At 38.2% G+C, this 14,273-nt stretch overlaps 1 protein-coding gene across 6 annotated transcripts in view; it reads left to right on the forward strand.

Moving 5' to 3' along the window:
• Positions 1–14,273, forward strand: part of AKAP6 (A-kinase anchoring protein 6) — a 503,026-nt gene that overhangs the window by 119,895 nt on the left and 368,858 nt on the right. The window contains exon 3 of one of the 6 annotated variants that reach the window (XM_019798936.2): positions 10,577–10,655. The exons of 4 other annotated variants lie outside the window; for them this stretch is intronic. The gene's annotated coding sequence lies outside the window, so the exon portion shown is untranslated. Of the gene's footprint in view, positions 1–10,576; positions 10,656–10,693; positions 10,734–14,273 lie in introns of those variants that run through there. One more of the 6 variants, XM_019798939.2, reaches the window with a different exon arrangement.

Consider the following 14,273-nt stretch of genomic DNA (forward strand, 5'->3'; position numbering starts at 1 on the left):
AGATTAATTGACCATAAAAGTGTGGGTTTACTTTTGGACTATCTCTATTCTGTGCCATTGATCTATGTGTCTGTTTCTGTGCCAGAACCATGTTGTTTTGATTATTACAGCTTTATAGTATATTTTGAAATTTGAGATTGTGATACCTCCAGCTTTATTCTTCTTTAAGATTGCTTTATCTATTCAGGCTCTCCTGTGGTTCCACACAAATATATTTTTTCTCATTACTATCTGTTGACTACTTATTATGAAAGATGAGAATTTATTTAGCTTGCCCCCCATCCCATTTCTCTATCACTCTCTCACAAGTGTGCATGTGTACATGTGTGTGCACGCTTACAATTCCCACCCTCTCATTCTTCCTGTAAAATTATATTGTGATTTGAATTATAGCAACATTTAGTGTTTATATTATTAAGATTATGTAAGTGCTATTTTTTTTTTAGCTAAACCACATAGAGTAATATGATTCCTGTTCTATTTTTGTATACTTTTTAATTTTTTTCTGGAGTTGTGATTATTATATGCTTAGTTTTCTGTGTGTTTCTCTCTAATTCAACCCTCAGTTCTCTACTAGTTGAGTAAATCTCTTCTAGGTATGTATGTTCATTTACATCAGGTTTTCTCTCAATGTTACTTGTTTGAGTAGTTTTTCTGAAAGTCTTCTGACCTGTTCCATTCTGGTTCCTTGTCTGGTACACAGCTGTCATCCTGAGATTTCCCTTTTTCATCAGCCTGAGGTGCTAGGTCTCCTGTTTCCTGCTTCCCATGACTTCCTCTTTCTTGGTTTCCTTTGTTTTGGTTGAGTATCTACAGAGACTTCGATATCTTTTGACAAAAGTGTGTGGGAGGTTGCTTTTTGTGAACTTAAATTTCTGAAAATATTCTATCCTCACATTGGACTGTTTATCAATCTATCTTTTTGGTATGCAATTCTGTGCTATAATTCTTAACTTTTTTTTTTTTTTAAGTAAGCTCTACACCAGACATGACCCTGAGATCTAGTTACATGTTTTACTGACTGAGCCAGCCAGGTGCCCCTCTATGCTATAATTCTTTTTCCTTCTTAAGGAGAACAGTTGTCTTCTAGCTTCCAATGTTGCTGCAAGGAACAGCACACTCCTGTGTGTCTCCTCTATTTTCAGTACTTTACTTCTGGCACTTGTGATCACTAAACGTGTGGTGGTTTTTACCACACCAAGCAATTCTATGATAACTGCTGGGTATCCTATAATTTAACTTAATTCCAACATTATCTACCTGAAAATAGTATCAGATNCTCTCCCTCTGCACCTCCCCCTTCCTCTCTCTAAAGAAAAGAGTCTTCTTTTTTGTTTGTCTCTTTTTTTCCTTGTTTCTTCATTTGTTTTGTTTCTTAAATTCCACATATGAGTGAAATTGTATGGTACTTGTCTTTCTCTGACTGAGCTATTTCATGTAGCATTATATCCTCTAGGTCCATCTATGTTGTTGCAAATGGCAAGATTTCATTCTTTTTTTCATGGCTGAGTAATATTCCATTACACACACAGGCGTGCTCACACTCACACATACCCCACTTCTTTATCCATTCATCTATTGTTGGATGCTTGGGTTGCTCTTATATCTTGGCTATTGTAAATAATGCTGCAGTGAACAGGGGGTACATATATCTTTTTAAATTAATGTTTTTGTTTTCTTTGAGTAACAACTTAGTAGTGGAATTACTGGATCATATGATAATTCTATTTTTAATTTAACCTCCATACTGTTTTCCACAGTGACTGTACCAGTTTGCATTCCCACCAACAGTGCAGTGCATGAAGGTTCCTTTTTTTCCACATCCTCACCAGCACTTGTTATTTCTAGTGTTTTTTATTTTAACCATTGTGACAGGTATAAGGTAATACCTCATCATGGCTTTAATTTGCATTTCCTTGAATATTAGTGATGTTGAGCATCTGTGTATTTTCTTTGTAAAAATGTCTATTCAGGTCCTCTGACCAGTTTATAATTGGATTATTTGGTTTTTTTTTTTTTTTTTTTTGTTGAGTTGTATAAGTTCTTAATATGTTTTGGATATTAACTCCTATCAGATGTATCATTTGCAGATATAGCTTCCTCTTCATTAGGTCACCTTTTTGTTTGTTGATGGTTTCTTTTGATGTATAAAACCTTTTTATTTCAGTGTACTCCCAGTAGTTTATTTTGTTTTTTGTTTCCCTTGCTAGAGGAGACATATCTTAGAAAAATGTTTCTATGGCTAATGTCAGAGAAATTACTGCCTATGTTTTCTGCTAGAAATTATACGGTTTTAGGTCTCACATTTAGGTCTTTAATCCATTTCGAGTTTATTTTTGTGTTTGGTGTAAGGAAGTGGTCCAGTTTCATTCTTTTGCATGTGGCTGTCCAGTTTTCCCAACACCATTTGTTGAAGAGACTGTCTTTTCCCCATTGTATATTCTTGCCTCCATTGTTGTAGATTAATTGACCATAAAAGTGTGGGTTTACTTTTGGACTATCTCTATTCTGTGCCATTGATCTATGTGTCTGTTTCTGTGCCAGAACCATGTTGTTTTGATTATTACAGCTTTATAGTATATTTTGAAATTTGAGATTGTGATACCTCCAGCTTTATTCTTCTTTAAGATTGCTTTATCTATTCAGGCTCTCCTGTGGTTCCACACAAATATATTTTTTCTCATTACTATCTGTTGACTACTTATTATGAAAGATGAGAATTTATTTAGCTTGCCCCCCATCCCATTTCTCTATCACTCTCTCACAAGTGTGCATGTGTACATGTGTGTGCACGCTTACAATTCCCACCCTCTCATTCTTCCTGTAAAATTATATTGTGATTTGAATTATAGCAACATTTAGTGTTTATATTATTAAGATTATGTAAGTGCTATTTTTTTTTTAGCTAAACCACATAGAGTAATATGATTCCTGTTCTATTTTTGTATACTTTTTAATTTTTTTCTGGAGTTGTGATTATTATATGCTTAGTTTTCTGTGTGTTTCTCTCTAATTCAACCCTCAGTTCTCTACTAGTTGAGTAAATCTCTTCTAGGTATGTATGTTCATTTACATCAGGTTTTCTCTCAATGTTACTTGTTTGAGTAATTTTTCTGAAAGTCTTCTGACTTGTTCCATTCTGGTTCCTTGTCTGGTACACAGCTGCCATCCTGAGATTTCCCTTTTTCATCAGCCTGAGGTGCTAGGTCTCCTGTTTCCTGCTTCCCATGACTTCCTCTTTCTTGGTTTCCTTTGTTTTGGTTGAGTATCTACAGAGACTTCGATATCTTTTGACAAAAGTGTGTGGGAGGTTGCTTTTTGTGAACTTAAATTTCTGAAAATATTCTATCCTCACATTGGACTGTTTATCAATCTATCTTTTTGGTATGCAATTCTGTGCTATAATTCTTAACTTTTTTTTTTTTTAAGTAAGCTCTACACCAGACATGACCCTGAGATCTAGTCACATGTTTTACTGACTGAGCCAGCCAGGTGCCCCTCTATGCTATAATTCTTTTTCCTTCTTAAGGAGAACAGTTGTCTTCTAGCTTCCAATGTTGCTGCAAGGAACAGCACACTCCTGTGTGTCTCCTCTATTTTCAGTATTTTACTTCTGGCACTTGTGATCACTAAACGTGTGGTGGTTTTTACCACACCAAGCAATTCTATGATAACTGCTGGGTATCCTATAATTTAACTTAATTCCAACATTATCTACCTGAAAATAGTATCAGATCCCACAGGTTAAACCCTCAGTTCCACAAGACTGTCTCCCTCCGCCCACTTCAGATGCCCATTATGAGTCCAGGTTGTTACCAGTGTATTTGACTGGCTCTAACTCAACCCTCTCCTCAGGTTCCTACCACCCACTTACGAGGTTTGATTAATTTCCTAGAATTAGTCACAGAATGCAAGAAGACAGTTTACTTCCTAGATTACCAGTTTAATACAAGAGATATTAAAGGAAAGGCACCTGGGTGGCTCAGTCGGTTAAGCATCTGTCTTCAGCTCAGGTCATGATCCTGGAGTCCTGGTATCGAGCCCTGCGTCAAGCTCCCTGCTCAGCAGGGAGTCTGCTTCTTCCTCTGCCCCTCACCCTGCTTGTGTTCTCTTTCACTCTTTCTGTCTCTCTGTCAAATAAATAAATGAAATCTTCAAAAAATAGTAAAAAAAGATATTAAAGGGTATGAATGAACAGCCAGATGAAGAGATACATAGGGCGAGATTACCAAGGGTCCTGAGTGCAGGAGCTTCTGTCCTCTTGGATGTGTTTTTCTTCACCAATCTGGAGGCTCTCTGAACCCCATCCTTTTGAGTTTTTATGGAGGCTTCATTACACAGGAATGATTGATTAAATTACTGATCATTGGTGATTGATTCAACTTCCAGCCCTTATCTTCTTTCCCGAGATTGAGGGCTGGGACTGAAAGTTCTAACCCTTTAATCATGGTTGGCTCCTCTGGCAAGTAGCCCCATCCTTAAGGGCTTTCCAAAAGTCACCTCATTAACATAAACTCAGGTGTGGTTGAAAGGGACTTGTTATCAATAACACACTCTTTTCACCTTTATGGCTTTGGTGCTATTTTGGGAACCAAGGACAGAAGGCCAACTGCTCTAACAAAAGATGCTCCTGTTGCTTTATGCTTAGGAACTTCCAAGTCTTAGGAGCTCTCTGCCAGAAATGAGGACATAAGCAAAAATATATTTCTTATTATAAATCACAATATCAGAGTTGCTGTTGAGAAATCCAAAGCAATCTAATTTATGATTCTTTGTATATGCCTCTACCTTTAACCCAAATTTCGTTTTCCCTAATATTCTGAGATTCCAAATAAAGTGCCTTAATGTTTATCTGTTTTCGTACACTAGGTGGGTCTTTTTAATCTAGAAACTCATGTCCTTCTATTTCTTAAAAGATTTCATTGATTTTTTTTCCTTTCTCTTTCCTTTTGCATTCAGAAACTCCTGTTCTCCAAATGTTGGGTCTCCTAGATTGGTTACTAATAATTTTACCTTTTCTTTCCTAATTTGTCTATTTATTTTTTTGCTTAACTTTCTGTGAGATTTTCTCAACTTTATTTTCAGCCATTGTATTTTAATTTTCCTTTTTGCTATCATGTTTTTATTTTTCCAAAGTTCTTTTTTGTTCCAAAAATACTTCTTTTAAAAATAACATTCTATTCTCGTTTTATGGACACAGTATCGTATCTCTGGTAATCATTTTTAATAGCTTTTTTTTTTAAAGATTTTATTTATTTATTTGAGAGAGAGAGAGAATGCACAGGGGGAGAGTGAGAGGGAGAAGCAGATTCCCTGCTGAGCAGAGAGCCTGACATGGGGTTCGAAACCAGGACCCTGGGATCATGATCTGAGCCAAAGGCAGATGCTTAACTGACTGAGCCACCCAGGCACCCCTTATCTATGATCATCTTTCTTTTTCAGTCAAGTCATCTTCTTCTTGCATAACCTGTTTCCTCCAGGTTGAGATTTTTTGTTGCTTATTTTGGGCCTGTTATCCGTGTTAGAGCTTTTCCCTAAATCTGTGCTAATCCTTGAGGGCCTGATCATATTTAGAAGTAGGAGACTAGAATGCTGAACGAATGCTCTGAATATGTGGACAGGCCTGTTGACTGTGAATGTCACTGTAGGGTGGTCTGGATGTGCTAGTTTTATTACCTTGTCTTCTTGGACTGATCAGATCTCTTGCGGAGGGGCTCTCTAGTCTCTTGACTGGGGGGTAAAGGCTTTGGAGAATCAAGTTGGGAGAGAGGATTGGCAGGAGATGGGGTATCTGCACTCAGAATGATATGTTAACTTACTCCACCATTTTCAAGGTACTTCTGTCTTCAACTGATCACTGTTCCCAAGTCCAGAGTCCTTTTGATTGATTCTTTTTGGAGAATAAAGCTCCAGTCTTCTGCCAGAATTGAAGGTGGGAGCAACCACCCAGCAACACAAAGTAAGGAAAGATTTAGAGTTCTAACTTATTTTTAAACATTATTCAATCAAAATTAATCTCAATGCATTATTGCCCCTTTACCCAGAGTTAGGCCAAACTCAAGGTAAAGGGCATAGTCCTCCAAGGCTACCAAGTATGCCTAAGACTTCTGATACCAGCTGCAAGTTCAGGGGTCCTAGGGTTATCTTTATTTCAAACCAGAGGATTATAAAATTGTGGGTCTTCATAGACTCCTTCAGATTTGATAATTTGATAGATCAATTCACAAAACTCAGGAAAGTGCTATACTTGTGATTTTAGTTTTATTATAGCAAAAGAATACAAATCAGAACCAGCCAAAGGAGGAAACATATAGGGTAGAATCTGGGACTAAGAAGATTCCAACCACAAAATGTCCACATCCTCAGGGATGCATTGCCCCCTTGTCATTGATGTGTGACAATACTCCTGGAGTATTGCCAGCTTGGAAGTTTGCTTGAGCTTCAATATCCATAGTTGTTATTGGGGCTTCCTTACTTAGGTATGATTGATTAAATGATTGCCCTGGTAGTTGCTTAAAGCCCGACGCTTCTAATCACATGGTTGGACCTTCTGTCTGGCTAGTCCTCATGATGGGGACCAGTGTGGTCCTGTCAGGTGTGGTCTTGGGGGCCCACAATAAATAACAAAAATACTCCTATTCTGGCAGTTCCAAGGTATAGAGTTTACCTCCTAGGAGTCGGGACAAATGTCAGACTTTTCTTTTTGTAAAGTTAATTCTTTGCTCTACAGTCTTCCATCTCATTTTCAGAGGTACTTGATTCTGCCAATTCTAAGATGCTTAAAGGATTCTGAAGTAAAATCAGGTTGGTTCTTTGTTCTTTGCCGTGCTGGTTTGGCTTTCTTTTTTTTTATTTTTAAAGATTTTATTCATTAGAGAGAGAGCGAGGAAAGCAGGAGTGGGGGAGGGGCAATGAGGAGGGGCAAAGGGAGAGGGGAAGAAGCAGACTCCCCACTGAGCAGGGGCTTGATCCCAGGACCCCAAGATCATGACCTGAGTTGAAGGCAGCCGTTTAATTGACTGAGCCACTCAGGCGCCCCTGGATTTAGCTTTCCTGAGTCAACTAAGGCATTTATCACTTGTTCATCTAATTTTTATTTTCCAAAACTGTTTTTCCTCCCATCTCTGAGTGTTTGTATTAAAAAAAAAAAAATCCAAATAAAAAAACCCTCTGCAGTGGTGTTAGTGGGATTTCTAGAGGAAGCAAAATTAGATACATATATTCAGTTTGCTATCTGTACCCAGGACTCCCAATTCATTTGTCAGTAGCCACTTCTTGTAGAATATCTGCTAGACCAGGTAAATAACGACTGAGTTAGCAAACACTTGTATATTGCTGCATTAATATAGACCAACTAATTTAAGCTTCAGAATCTTTAAAATAAATAGGGCTTAGGGTTCATTTCCTTTCTACTTTACATAATGAGGTCATAAAAGATAAATAGCCTCTTATCACTTATTGACAGAGGATGAAAATATAGGAATAGAAGAGAACCTTTTGACTTCAACGTTTTCTATTTTTACAATGTTTGAATTAATATATATTAGTTTTTAATTAATTTAAAAATAGTTTTAGAACAGGAAAAAAAGTAACAACATTGCATAAAATAATTCCTAAAAATTTTCCACTTCAAATCTGTGATACTAGGGTTAATGAAGAACTAAAAATGGAGAATTCCTTTTATATTTAATGGAGTAGGTAGGACAGAGCACAGAACTCCTTTAATCACTCCGATCTAAAAGTCAGATTTGTAGGCTCCCCTGTCTCCCTGTCTCCCTCTATCCCACCATCTCTCTCTTTCTCTCTTCTTCTTCTTTTTTTTTTTTTTTTTTGGACTAGAAAGAGGTTTTTAAGGTTACATTTTATATTAATGAAATCTACTTGGAAAAGAGGATGTTGATCCTCTCATAATGCTGATTTCTCATTTCATTTTCTTGGTAAAAAAGAGTACGTGCATTGATTTTCTGTTCCATTTTAGAATACAACTGTAATCCCATATCTCTTCTTCTACAGTCTTTTCGGAGTTTCTGCTCTCTGTGAGATTCATTCCAAACTTCATAGTATGGCCTTCGCACCACTCTTATGTCCACAACTTAACCTTGGAGCCTTATCTGTTTCTGGTCGCCATCAAGTTCCCATTTCATCTCAGTGCTGAATCATTTGCTGATTCTCCCAACCTCTTGGTGTTGTGATGTCCCCCCAGGCTGGAATTCTTTCCCTCCTTCCCTTCTATCCCTGCCCATCTAAATCATACCTGTTTTTACACGCCTGTCTCAAATGTTACAGAAAATATTCCTCCTTATCTTTCCTCCATTCCGGATGGTGAATCCCAATCCACTGGTGCCTCACAGGGGTTTTTTGGCTCATCCTACTTGTGTGTGTGTGCATGTGGAGGGGAGAGATGAGGGAGGGAAATTGTCTCTATTATAGTCTCCTTGAGGGCAAACATGATGAGTCATATATACACATATGCTGTATATAAAATTGATTCTCAGTAATGTCAGTTGATTTGAAATGAATCTTGTTTCATTTTCTTTGTGTTAATAACATTGACAAGAGCAACGGTTGTGCGGCTTATGGGTTAGAGTTTTACAATCCATTTCCTCTCAAGACGTTTTCTTGAACAACAGAAAGGTAGCCACCTAATGCTTAAAGATGATTATTAGCAACTAGGGGTGGGAGTAAGAAATGTGAACACTCATCATTGAATCCAGGTCCGCACACTCATGACCATGGGCACCATTTACAGCTGACTGGTTAACGCAGCCAAATGAATCTCTGAGTGACAGGAACTGACTGCTGTGGTGGGGGAAAGAAAACACAGGAGGTGTGGTGACTAGATGAGTCAATCTGGGTGTCTGTGCCACAGGAGAAGGATTTGAATAATCTGGGGTGGAGGTGGGGTGGGGGGGGAAGGAGGAGAGACTGAGGAAGGAAGATGATTGATGAAGTGTGTTATGGCTGACAGAAGACCCTATGCTCTGGATGAGGGAGTTAGCAGTGATTGAAGGGATACTGGGAGAGGTCTCTGTGTGATTAGCAGGATATAATCAACCATCTGCCTGGGGACACAGGCATGCACAAAGGATATATTAAAGGGGAAAAAAGAGAGAGAAGAAACATCAGTGATAACACCAAGAAAATCTTTTTAGTTGCAGAAATCTGTCAGGGCCCCACTATTTATATGTCGCACCCTCCACCCCCATCACTTGAAGTCCTTCTCATGGATATCTGCTTGCAGGCTGCTCTTTTGTGGCAGGAGGATTAGAAAGTGAGACTAATCTGGGGTTATGGCGGTGATCTCACTAAACCTTGTTGCTTCGGGTGAATGCTGGAGGTCTTGGGGCCAGGAGAAGAGGGCTGAGGAGAAGGAGGAATCAGGCAGTGATTATGGAGACTTCCTTAGGGGCATCTTACAGAAACTACTCTCTCTTTTCCCCCCAAGTAAAAATCTACTTGGCAGGAACTCTTGGGCTCCCTTCTTTAAAGAGCTTAGAGCCATTTAAAGTTTCCCAGTGTTTGACCTCACAAGAGGCCAGGGAGATACACAGGCAGCAAGATTTAAAACCAGATGATGAACTAGAGCCTCATTCATCTAGGTAGCCATGACATTTAATTCAGCAATTTATTACATTTTTTTTGTGTGTTTTCTTTGCAGAGCCTGATTCTAGAATGCTGGAATCAAATTCAGGGTACACCTCTTAAGTTTGTTTGTTTATATTCATTTATTTATTTATTTTTCCTTAATGTAACCAAATCATTTTTGAAAACATTCCAGTGGAACTTCTTCTTTCCTTTCAAAATTCATTGTCTCTATGAATAGGTTCTGTGAAGAATGATTATGGCAATATAAAAGAAATGAAATGAAGATGGAGGAGAAAAGGACACTTAGTGATGCCTAACAATTTTCTCTATCTCAGTTGTGTAACATGTGCTTTGTAGCAAGTCTATCTGTTAATTTGGCTAGAATTATGCTTTAGTCTCTCACTTGTTTTTTAGGGAGTAAGCAGAGCACAGAAAGATTGAGAGTAAATACTTAGGCTTGGGGTTGATTTACGTGGATGGTAAAACTGCCTGTCCAACTATACACATGATGATGTTCTTACTTGGAAAGAACGGTTTCTTCCTAAGAAAGGAGAGGGAACTTGAACCTATTGCCTTCAGATTGGCTTTGTCAGCTGGTTACGTTAACGTAATACTATTCATTTATTTATACATTTATTAATTTATTCTGCTTTAGGATTGCTCAGTTTTTAAGATACACACTCTTGGTTCTTCTAAACCGTGACTGTATGTGCTCTGTCCACCCAGACACTCTTTTCCATAGTGATCCTTGTTTTGGCAACTGTCTCCTTTTTCTCTGCTCACTTATCACAGCTTGTTTGCAAAAGACCTAACTATGACTGCACAGGCCTGGAGCTTATACATTAGCTTCCAAATAGGGACAGCGGAGTAGGCTTCTCTTTGTAAGAGTGTTAGGCTCCTGAGGGCCTGTGAAGACGTTGCCCTCGGACTTGCCCATGTCCTGCTGGCCTGGAGCGGCCCTGACACTAGGCTTTATCTTATTTGGCCACAGGAAGAGAACCCGAGGGGGGTGGAGAAGGAGGAGCCAGACGCTTAATCCTGAAGGACCTTTAGGGACAAAAGCATTTACCGTGAGTACATGCGGCAGATTTCCGGCTTTTCTATTCTTTTATTTAAGAGGGAGAAGTGACAAGAGAAGGGAGAAAGAGGTGGGCAGCTTTGATGGCTGTGTAGCTGCATTTTTTTGTCTCCTATCTTGGTCGGAGAACTATTTCTGATGTAAATGTGACTTAGTCAAATGCATTCTGCTAACGTCAGGTTTCAACTAAAAACTTCAGTACTGTCAAGAAGATGGCAGAACCAGTCCTTGTTAGTAAGCAATTCGTGTGATGTTTCTTCTGTTTCTATAGGATGAGAAATAGAATATGGTGGGAAAAGCCCTCCCGCAAATTAAAAAAAAAAAAAAAAAGCTTTAAAATCTTTACGGCTTGCAGGTTTTGCACTTTAAATGTTGAACCTTCTTTGGATTTGTGGAAAGGAAAGGATTTGATATGTTATTTTTAACAGCTGCTGGGATAAAGGTGGTATTATCTCTAATGCTGGAGAGGTGGCCACAGCTAAGCATTTGATGGGGGAGGGGAAGGGGTGGTCACTGGGTTCCAAAAAGCTGATCACCCCTGTCATGCACCTTTGGAACCTGAGTAACAGTGGGTGGGCACCTGTACACGTTTGGGTCATTGTTTTAATTTGCATCGTCAGAAGTTGTCTGCTGGCTTTAAAAGAAAGTTTCTCTGTGACTGGAAAGGCATCTTTTCGCAAGATGCCTTCCTTATAAAGGAAGAATACAAAACTTAACAGTATTTAGAAGAACATATAATAGGCTTGGGCTGAATTTCCTGCTATTTGCATTCAAATGGAGTAATTAATTTGATGGGAAAGCAAGCTTGAGTAGTTCTGATGGGGCAGGAAAATATACGCAAAGGTTGTTACTATAGGTCTCTAAAATGTGAAGCAGTTTTCCTTTAAAGTATAAATTTATCTTTGACATCAGATGTGATTTTGTGAAAATCAAAAATAGAGATTGGTTATCCATGGGTGGCACATTAAATGTGTGCTACTAGAATTGAAAATTAAATGTTTATAGTAATTACTTTCCATGAAAATGGATAATTAACCAATTTTATGCCACTTTCCAGGCTTGCTATGCTGTTATGACACATACGGTATTCCTTTCCCAATGGGAAAAGTGTATGAGAGGGAAAATAGACAGAAATTGAAATGAAACTTGAGTAGGGCCCTGCTTTGCTTTACTTCTCTGAGATATGGAGATTCTCTTGTCTACATTCTGGTCAGTTAAATATAGAAACATCACGTCCTTGTTGAAATTTTATGGATACAGGAAAACTTTGCTTTGCAGCTTGATTGTAGGTTTTCCTTACCCTTTACTCATGTGTGATGTGCACCAGCTACATTTTTAATGTTTTTATCTTATTCTGTGTGTCCTCTACATATATAACCACATCTCTGTTGTTGGTCTTTAACTTTAAACTACAAGGAGAGAGGATCTCATGTATTTGTTTCTCTGGCAGGAATTAGTAACACATAATGTGTAAATAATAATTTACAAAAGGCATTTGCGTGATACTCTTTTATTTCATTCCATTAAGTAGGACAAATCTATTGATGCTGTTGATGTGCTTTGGTAAAATGGAGGGCCAGCACTTAGTGTCTACACAGTTCTCAGTACAGGCAGGATGCTTCCAATGGTTTTGAAATCTCTGGGTATATAGCCCTAAGTAATCACAGATTCTTCTGGTCAGATGGGATCTCACTCATCCTTGAGTCCAGTTTTGTCATTTTACCTATGAGGAAACTGAGACCCAGAAACGTGAAGCATCTTGCCCCACACAGAACTGCACTTTGCTTGCCCAGTGCCCAGCCCGATGGTCTATATGGAAATGTATGTTGGGACTTAAATTGCTGTGAGCCAATTTTTAAGTCTGTTCTTTAGTTTACAGTAGGATGTATATTCCAGAGAAAGCCCTGTGTTCATTTAGGAGTTTCAGAGAAAACACAATGACCAAGTGTCATTTTTCAGTTGTGCAGGGCACTTGGGAGGGATCTGGGGTTGGGTGTCTGAGTGGGTGTGTGGGTGTGACTGAAACAGTTCACTCTCCGCTACCCTGGCACTTACTTTTCTTATTTGGGTGAGTCTGATTTCTTGGAAGAGGTAGCCGGTGTGACACCAGTGTCGTCTTCATTTATCACCAGTTCTGTGACCTTCCGCTGGAAACCTTTATTAACCTTTGTGTATCAGATTCCTTCTCTGGGATTGTAATTCTAAACAGATCCCCCAGAGAGCAATGAATTGATTAAAAATTTACAAGTGCTTTGGGAAATCAGAACCAGAGCCTGTCTGAGGCTAGGGTATGAATAAATAGTATGGTAACTCACTCTTCTGGAGTTTTATTGTTCTTGGAGTTTTGATATCTATTTTTTAAAGAGTTTTTAAAAATTGCCAAGTCTAGTATTATTTAAAAAAAAACTATGCAAGAGTGGTTAAAAATGTGGGGTATGGATTTGTCCCTCTTGCAATCAGGTGGAGAAACCTGTTGAGTTGAAACCCAAAACCATTCTCTAAGGCAGGTACAAAAGTGATAAACCTACTTTATGACATAATATGTTAGTTTTGCAAATAACTTCACTTTCAAAAATTCATCCATAAAAGGGCTTATCATTTAATTTAAAAATTAAATGTTCAAGAAATCGAGACGGGGCAGTACATTGCAGCATTGGGAGGCTTCTGAAATAATATGTCATGGGACTAACTTATTCTTAAGGGTTTTGTCAATTCAGTAAGTCTTTTTATTCTCTGTGCCCATTTCTGTATGGAAAGTTACATGTTCCTGGTAAAATTGGGAGCCTCCCCCCCACCTCTATTTTTGTAGGTCAAATAATTTTGCTATTGTTACTAAGTGAATATTAAGAATCTAAAGAAATACAGGCTACTTTCTGATAATCACATTTAATTTCATATTTTGTTCAGTCACCTTTCATCTTCGGGGAAGGGAGCTAGAATGTGTAGAGCCAGAAAAAGTCTAAGAAATAAAATGAAACCCATTACGTGAATAGAAGCACCTGCTCCTGAAAGTAAAAATGTTTTTGTATGATGTTTGAAGTACAAGATCCTGAAAGTTGTTATTTTATATTAGACTGGTTCTAGAAGAAAGATAAAATTATGTAGTTTAGATCATTACATTAGTAAACTAGCTTACGATTAAGCTTGTCAACTTTATTATGACTTACACTTGTGTTATTTTAAACATATTTAATTAACATTTTATTTATTTATTTAAAAGATTTTGTTTATTTGAGAGAGAGAGTGCACACAAGCGGGGGAGGGGCAGAGGGAGAGGGAGAAGCAGGGTCCTCATTGAGCAGGGAGCCCGATGTGGCCCTGGATCCCAGGACTGCAGGGTCATGACCTCAGCCCTGAGCCCAAGGCAGCTATTGAACCAACTGAGCCACCCAGATTAACATTTTAATGTTAAAGAGCAATTTATTACTCTTGAAATCCCAGAAACCCCTAAAAATTTCAACATAACCAAATATTAATGTAATTTAAGTTGATAGTTAATTAGGTATACTGTATATACTAATCCATGATTTATAGTTTTTGGCAAAGTTTAGGTTTGGAATTACTACATGTTATCTACTTACCTAACATATCATAGAAAGGAGCAACCTCT

The sequence above is a fragment of the Ailuropoda melanoleuca genome, chromosome 20 (genome assembly GCF_002007445.2).
Source record: "Ailuropoda melanoleuca isolate Jingjing chromosome 20, ASM200744v2, whole genome shotgun sequence".
Taxonomy (NCBI): domain Eukaryota; kingdom Metazoa; phylum Chordata; class Mammalia; order Carnivora; family Ursidae; genus Ailuropoda; species Ailuropoda melanoleuca.